The 6777-nt window shown below is 37.4% G+C and overlaps 1 non-coding gene across 1 annotated transcript; it reads left to right on the top strand.

The window, feature by feature from the left end:
- Positions 1-6043: 6043 nt before the first annotated feature.
- Trnaa-ggc (transfer RNA alanine (anticodon GGC)) lies at positions 6044-6116 on the top strand. The gene has a single exon. It is a non-coding gene; the product is annotated as a tRNA-Ala (tRNA).
- Positions 6117-6777: the final 661 nt, after the last annotated feature.

Genomic DNA, 6777 nt, shown 5'->3' with positions numbered 1-6777 from the left:
GTAAAACTTGGATTCCCTATTGTGGCCTCGCCCTACCCCCAGGGGTCATGATTTAAATGATTTAGAATCTACACTACCCCAGGATGCTTCCATATCAGTTTCAGTATTTCTGGCCCAGTGGTTCTTGAGAAGAAGATTTTTTAAGATTTTTCCTATATATTTCAATGTAAAACTTGGATTCCCTATTATGGCCTCGCCCTACCCCCAGGGGTCATGATTTGAACAATTTAGAATCTACACTACCCCAGGATGCTTCCATATAAGATTCAGTATTTCTGGCCCAGTGGTTCTTGAGAAGAAGATTTTTTAAGATTTTTCCTATATATTTCAAAGTAAAACTTGGATTCCCTATTGTGGCCCCGCCCTACCCCCGGGGGTCATGAATTGAACAATTTAGAATCTACACTACCCCAGGATGCTTCCAAATAAGTTTCAGCTTTTCTGGCCCAGTGGTTCTTGAGAAGAAGATTTGTAAAGATTTTTCTTATATATTTCAATGTAAAACTTGGATTCCCTACTGTTGCCCTGCCCTACCCCCTGGGGGGTCATGATTTGAACAATTTAGAATCTACACTACCCCAGGATGCCTCCATATAACTTTCAGCTTTTCTGGCCCTGTGGTTCTTGAGAAGAAGATTTTTTAAGATTTTTCCTATATATTTCAATGTAAAACTTGGATTCCCTATTGTGGCCTCGCCCTACCCCCAGGGGTCATGATTTGAACAATTTAGAATCTACACTACCCCAGGATGCTTCCATATCAGTTTCAGTATTTCTGGCCCAGTGGTTCTTGAGAAGAAGATTTTTTAAGATTTTTCCTATTTATTTCAATGTAAAACTTGGATTCCCTATTGTGGCCCCGCCCTACCCTCGGGGGTCATGATTTGAACAATTTATAATCTACACTACCCGAGGATGCTTCCAAATAAGTTTCAGCTTTTCTGGCCCAGTGGTTCTTGAGAAGAAGATTTGTAAAGATTTTTCTTATATATTTCAATGTAAAACTTGGATTCCCTATTGTGGCCCCGCCCTACCCCCGGGGGTCATGATTTTAACAATTTAAAATTTACACTATCCCAGGATGCTTCCACATAAGTTTCAGCTTTTCTGGCCCAGTGGTTCTTGAGAAGAAGATTTTTTAATGACCCCACCCTATTTTTGTCTTTTCTTGATTATCTCGCCTTGTAAGAGGACTTAGCCCTTTATTTTAACAATTTACACTCCCCTTCACCCAAGGATACTTTGTACCAAGTTTGGTTAAAATTGGCCAAGTGGTTCTTGAGAAGAAGTTGAAAATATGAAAAGTTTACAGACGGACGGACAGACGGACGGACGGACGGACAGACGGACGGACGACGGACAATGGGTGATAAAAGCTCACCTGAGCTTTCAGCTCAGGTGAGCTAAAAATGAATGAAATTAACATTCAGGAAGAGAGAAAATTAGGGAATGTGAATATAAGCATGGAAATCTTATTTTTAAATTTCGTCGGTCGTATAACAGCATCTGTCCGTGTCCACGAATTATCATACCGCGCGTCAGCGTATTAGGTATTCAATTTTTCGGCACGGCAAGGTACTGTTATACGACCGATGACATCCAAAAATAAGAATTTAATACTTAAGTTAATGCTGAAGCTTTTTACACGCTTAACAAGCATTCTGTGAGTATTGCATTAGCAATACTAGTCCCCTATCGGTAAGTGTAATCTGGTTCCCGTTAAAAAATTGAAATGACATAATTCCGTCGAAAATCAATGAAGCGGAACAAAATGCAAACTTGATCTATAACTCATCAAGGTATAGTCACATACCAAAAATCAGCTCAATATGTACAAGCGTTTAGAAAAAAAATTGCGGAAAACCCTGAAAACACAACGACCAAGTGTGCAGTAATTATTGCCAGAGCGAACTCAGCTGTAGAGGAGGATATTGCGGGTCGGGCTGGTGTGTTTGCAAGTGTGTTGGTTGCTAAAAGTAACTGGAAAGGTAAACCACTTATAATCTAAAAAGATGGATATTGTCTTTATGATGCCTATCATGAAATATGGAGATAACGAACCGTATTCAAGTTCAAAGTCCATTAAAACAATTCAAATCGGGAGCAGAGCAAACACGAACCTCCAAAAATATCAGAGGTGGGATCAGGTGCTATGGAGGAGTGAGCATCTCCTGCTTACCGATCACACCTGCCGTGTGCTCCTTGTCATGATCGGGAAATAACGGAAAAATCCGTCTACAATTCAGTGTGTAAATAATGACCTAATTAAAAAAAATTAATGGAAATAAGCTTAGAATGCTTGGTATGTTATTCAGATATGTTAGCTGAATTTAAGAGATTTTCAAATTACATGTACATTATTTCTGATAATCTCGCTTCTAATAAAAATTTTTGAACTAAATGTTTCTATTTACGATGTTATCATGTGTGTGTGTGTTTTAAAGATTTTGTCTTCTATTTCAGAAAAACAGGAACAAGACAACGTGACATTTGTCGCATTGACTTACTATTAAAAAATTAAAGCATCAGTTATTAGTTATTACATTGACTGTAATGAATACTAACGACTCCAATCACGAAGTAGATAGTTATATGATTTATGCGGAAAAAGAAGTAAAATTACTTGGTGTTACTATAAATTTTGAAATTAAGTTTAGCTTCCATATTTTAAATATTTGTAACAACAACTGAATGTTCTTGAAAGAATAGGGGTACACCTGACCAAATTAGGAAAACTTACAATTTATCATCCATTCATCATGCCAAACTTCAACTACTGCCCATTAGTTCGGCATTTCTGTGGTGAACGAGAAACAAGAAAAATGGAAAAATTACAAGAAAGAGCATTGCGTTTCGTCTATTACGACTATAACAATTCACGTAGTTATCATCTGGAACAATCAAAATTACCTATTCTCAAACTCAGGCTGCCCGCGTGGCGCAGTGGTTAGAGCGTCTGCTCTAGAGTCGCGGGTTCGAATTCTACTGTGGGACGTGGAGACCGGTCCTTCGGATGAGACCGTATAAACCGAGGTCGTGTCGCAGTAGGTTTTGGCACGAAAAATATCCCTCACTGCTCAATGGCCGTAAGTGCCGAGTATAGGACAAAATTTGCAGCTCTTCGCCGGCAAGTGGTGGCGTCTCCATATGAGTGAAAAATTCTCGAGAGGGACATTAAACAACATACAAAGAAACAAACAAACTCAGGCGTATCAGAACAATGGTTATGGAGCTTTTTAAGATTTTAAACAAACAAAGCCCATCTTACTTGCCGATTTTATCCATGAAATATATGAAGAAAACGAACAGTATTCAGGCTCAAAAGTCCATCAAACAATACAAAATAGGAGCAGAGCAAACACGGACCTCCAACAATCAGAGGTGGGATCAGGTGCCATGGAGGAGTGAGCATCCCCTACCGATCGGTCACACCCGCCGTGTGCTCCTTGTCGTGATCGGGAAATAACGGAAAAATCCGTCGACAATTCAGTGTGTTAATAATGGCCTAACAATTAGTATGAAAAAGTCAGTCAGCATTTGACTCAATGATAAATTGTATTTGCTGACAAGGTCATTGTATCGACCATAGAACTAACGAAATGATGACTTTAAACGAGAAAGCTGATATTCTTGTTTCATCAACTTGTTTGTCAATAATTTACCTCGTTTTAGAAATTGTACATACGTAGAGTATGCTCTTGTGTATCGAATCAACTGAGAGATATATACCCCGTATGCAGGTGATGAAGGTATATTGCTGCATAAGAAAGGGAAGTATTAAAGAAACGCCATATTCTTTTAGATATGCGAGAACTGTTGTTTTACCAGAAACAAGATCAACAACATATGGTTTGAAGTCTTTTAGATATGAATTAGCAAAACTTTGGAATTTTCTACCAGAATCTTTTAGAAATATTACGTTTTAACCAATTCAAATCGAACATGGAAATTGTTGTAATTGCTGCGCTTGTCGCTAATTTTTGTATTTAGATACATGTAAACAGGTTTTATTTTGGTATGTCGGTATTATTGTGATAAATATACTGTCATGTCATTTGATATGCATCATTGAGTATATTAATATTTTAGTAGTGTGATATTTAAAAGTACTGTTTCTTGTTTATTTGATTGTTGTATTTATAAGTAATATTATAAATCACAAAGGTGTTGTAATCCTTTCTATTTCCAATTGAAGACTACACCCTGTATTTCTTATAAATATACATCGACTATTGCTTCCGAACTTTTTAATTACAAGAAAACAGAGCCTGGATATAGAGCATCTAGAACATAATCCTCCATCGTGTTCTTGTTCTTCTTCACCCTATAACTATAGTCCTGCTGGACACGTTATTACTGGTGACATAAATATAGTTAATAATGAGGACCTTAAAGTATTTATTTTAACATGGCCAAAATGTAGGGAACCCCGATCTTTCAACTGGAATCCTAATTTCATGAATATTATGAATTCTGTGGAAGATTACGCCAGGCGATGGGTCAGACATGATAAAGAAGATCTTGACACTTTGTCAGAATGGATTAAATGTATCAGCTGTATGTTAAAATCTCGCATTAAGCGATTGAGGGGCAATATGAAAACCTTCTATCCTTCTGTGTTCAATGATTCAGAAGTGAAAAAAGAATTAGATAGACTACACGATCACTATGCATTGGTCCCAGCTGACAAAGCAGGTAACAACATTGTTTTTGTTTGTAAGGCTCATTATTTCAATTGTATTCTATAAGAACTGGGATTTAATTCTACAAGTGGCAATTCAACGTATACCCATTGCTCCCTTTCTAAGGAGGAAATGCTTCAAAATCGTATGTCACTTTTGAATATATCTAATATTCTCAACAACCAAAATGAATTTGAATTACCATATTTATATTGGATTCCGAAACGTCATAAAAATCCTTACAAAGATACATAGCAGGTTCCAGTATATGTTCTACCAAGCCTCTTTCTTTATCCTCACTAAAATTTTAACAACAGTGAAAGAGAAACTTCAGAAGTACTGTGCAACAATGTATTTGATAATATTATGTAGTGGGAAAATAGCTCTTCAGAGTTAATGTCCTTGTTGTCTTACCCAAACTTAAAATAAATATTATCTTATCGTTTAATTTTGCGGTATTGTTAAGAAGTGTTCGTTTTACATGATGTCATAGTTAGTATTTCTAGTTAAAAAAAAAGGCTACGCCTCCTGTTTGTAGCCTTATCTGTGCTGCACAGGAACAATTTAATTTAAGATTGATGATGAAATCCTTAATATGTAACGGTTTTCAAAAGATAAAATTTTCAAAATGCATAAATAATTTTTCTCATATTTTCAAAAGAAAACTCCTCATATCTCCTTTTTCTGAAATAGGGCCGTGTCTTTTGATATGAAAAAGGTTAAGATAACGAACAGTGATCGGTCTTAAAAACATCAAGAAACAATGCAAAACTGCGAAGAGGGCATAAATCACGGACCCCTGGAAATTCCAGAGCTGGAATTAGGTGCCGAGGAGGGGAAAGCATACCCTGTTAGCCGGTCACACTCGCCGAGAGCCCTATGTATTGATGAGGTAGATGGAACATTCTGTAGTTCAATTCAGTATAAAAGAAGGGCATAGCAAGTGGTATGAAACACATCAGCCACAGTACAACCCAACGATAGATTATATTTGCTAACAAGGTCATTAAAACGATCATAGAATTTACGAAACGCTGCCTTTAACGATGTTGTTGACATCCTCGAATATCAACTTATCGTCAGTAGCCTGCCTCGGTTTAAATATCTTATTTTTTATGTTGTCGGTCGTACTCACAAATTATCACACCACTGACGCGCGGTATTCAATTTGTCGGCACAGCCAGGTGCTATTATAGGACCGACGACATTCAAAAAATAAGAAGTTAATGGTTAATTATGTCGAAGCTTTTCATACACTTTATAAGGAAAATACATGTGGAATGGGAATGTTTGACAAAAATAAACCTCAAGCATGATTGTCACCGGGTTCACAGGTGTGTGAAAGTCAGTCAATATATCGGGTCTCAATAGCTCAGTGGTTAGAGCGCTGGCACGGCAAGCCAGAGGCCCTGGGTTCGAGTCCCGGTTGAGACTTGATTTTTCACACCTGTGATATTTGGCGCCCAACGTACAAAACCAGCTATTCCCTTGGAACATGCTTCACGCATTTCCTTACCTCATAGAATTCGAGGACGAATTCTACGAAGAAGGGGAATATGTCACCGTGATAACAGGTGTGTGAAAGTCAGAAAATATATCGGGTCTCAATAGCTCAGTGGTTAGAGCGTTGGCACGGTACGCCAGAGGCCCTGGGTTCAAGTACCGGTTGAGATTTGATTTTTCACAACCTGTGACATTATTAAAAGCAATAGATTTATCTATCGTGATCGATTGCGGCCATCACGCATGATTCCATCCGAGGCATATGGTAAATTTAAGAATTAGGTACATATTTTTGATAGAAAAGGTTCGATTGTCTTCCAAACACTTGACATCTTTTGACACTTACACATCTCTCTGAAAAATAATTTCTTAATGAAAATTCTTCCTGTTTGGGGACCCGGTATCTTTTATTTTATTGTTTACAAATATTCTATGACTTGAATCTCTTATACCTATTCTGTAGTGTTTTGTTTATATGTACTGCCTATCCTTGTGCCCTATTCATGAACGAACCCTTGGCTAAATGTTATTTTTCCAGAGTGCTTGTTTCCAACCATGGCAAGGACGAATTGAGGATATAATAACATTAATA

Source organism: Saccostrea echinata, unplaced genomic scaffold (assembly GCF_033153115.1).
Source record: "Saccostrea echinata isolate AGI-Se365-2 ecotype Australia unplaced genomic scaffold, CSIRO_AGI_Sech_v1 ptg000009l, whole genome shotgun sequence".
NCBI lineage: Eukaryota > Metazoa > Mollusca > Bivalvia > Ostreida > Ostreidae > Saccostrea > Saccostrea echinata.
Note: the sequence above shows the minus strand (reverse complement) of the source record. Positions and strands in the feature narration are given on the sequence as shown.